Consider the following 2,037-nt stretch of genomic DNA (forward strand, 5'->3'; position numbering starts at 1 on the left):
CCCCACCCGATGATGTCATGCTGACGTCATCCCAAAAAGGCGCCAATATGACAAAAATCTATTTTTAGGCCAAAATTCCGTGTTTTTTCTACTTTTGCCGAAAGAGACTGTTGTTGTTCCTGCATGAATTTAACGACCAGACCAACGCCAACCTGCACTGTTCGACTCCAAACCGCGGGCGCCTCCGTCGTACCTGCATTTGCAACTGTCAGTGGCAATCCGCAAGGTATTTCTCGAAATTATTCTCTGCACCTGGTTTTTATCCAAATTTCTGCAAACAAACTATTAAGGGAGTGTTAAAACACTGAATTCACCGTCTAGTATCCAGTAACCTGTGCCTATTTCCCTCTGGCAAGGCAACAAACAGTCTACGAAACCTGCATTTGACTGAAACAACCTGAATTCACAGGTAGCTCGCGCAATCGTGAGCTAGAAACCTCTGCTGGCTAAATTCACCATAGAAAAGTTCTGGTCAGCCCTGCTATTTGTCTTTATCAATCTGTTAAACAGTATTTCAATTGTTGTGTGCTCAATTCACCTTCTGGTCCCTAAAAATTCACACTTTCATTGTAAGGAATCACCTCTGTGTTGTTCTGCTTACTTCAACCAGTTCACCTGCAAGTCAGAAGCTTAATAGACCATGGAAACTCCAATTGCACTGAACATCAAGCCTCTCAATACCCCTCACAGGGAGTTAGAATGGAAAGCTCTGGGAGATATGGATTATCAGATGTTAGACTATTTTCCATTAGGCTCTAAATATAATATTCAGTTGCTAAATGAGTTGAAAGCCCAGCACCTTAGTGGAGCTGATATCCTAGGGATTTGGGACTCAAACTTGCCCATCTACAACCTCCCCCAGGTAAATCCTATGCCAGAATTGGTCCACAGATGCCAGGAGTGCTATGATCCATGCCAAAGAGCTGTTCTCAGCCCCACAGGCTCAATTCTGTTCCATATCACCCCAGAGAGCATAAATGAGATGCTGCATTTCCACACTGCAAAACCATTGACCCCCCTCTACATGCAGAACTTGATAAAGAAGGGGACTAAGTTGTCAAATGACCAGATCATCAAAATCAATCAGCTGTTCATACAACCAGGCTCTGAAGCCATAAGAACTCCTCCTATTGGATATGCATACTTAAATGAATTGGGCAGAATGCTAGTGGATTTGATCAGCTATGTCCTAGGGTTCAGGGAGTGGAGGATGTGGATGATAGTATAATGGCAATGCTGTCTATATTCTCTCCTGGAAAGCCTCCAGCTGTACATTATGACTATGCCACATATATTGCAGATAGGATCCATGACCAGCTAATGAATCTGCAAAGGGAAAGACTGTTCAGATACACTTCGTACATTTACCATCTATTCTTGTTTTATCAACCAGGCAGCTTCCTCATTCCCCTGAAGCAAGTTAATGCCCAGGGGAATCCAAGGTCAGTTGTGTTTTGGACCTCTGTTTTTCATTGCACCTCTGTATCACCATACACATACTGCGAGTTCATAGACTTGTTCATACATCCAGCTATGACATTATTGTATGGTGTTTCTCCTCCAAGGTTAACTGATGACATGAGGAGAATTCTCCATATCTCCAAAACCTACAGCATTGGTAATTGGTACTTTTACCAACACCACACAGTGATCAGGGTATATGGCTGTGAGTTGAAGCCTTATAGGCTGCCAAGGTATGTCCCTATGAGACTTTTTGCTCTAGAATACTTCAGGCAATTTGGGAATGCCGACTACCTCCACTTCCAAAGTAAGAACAAGAAGGCGCAGTTGAAGGTAAGGAGCCAGCTGGGCCCTTTCCTATATAACAAAAGAGAGGAGGGATGGAAAGAGGCAAATAGTATCCTAGAGGCCCTCAAACTGCAAACTAGTTTTGAGTGGATACCCTATGACCCCAATCATTTTGTTTCCCTCAGGAGGATAAAATACAAACTGGGTACCTATTCACATATGAGGCTGCCTGAGATTGAGCAGTATGCCAATGCATTGAGCTGGAAAGAGGGCACCCTAGAAGAGGAA

Source organism: Pinus tabuliformis, chromosome 5_2 (assembly GCF_031772625.1).
Source record: "Pinus tabuliformis cultivar Carrire ecotype Pingquan chromosome 5_2, CPIR1, whole genome shotgun sequence".
Classification (NCBI taxonomy): domain Eukaryota; kingdom Viridiplantae; phylum Streptophyta; class Pinopsida; order Pinales; family Pinaceae; genus Pinus; species Pinus tabuliformis.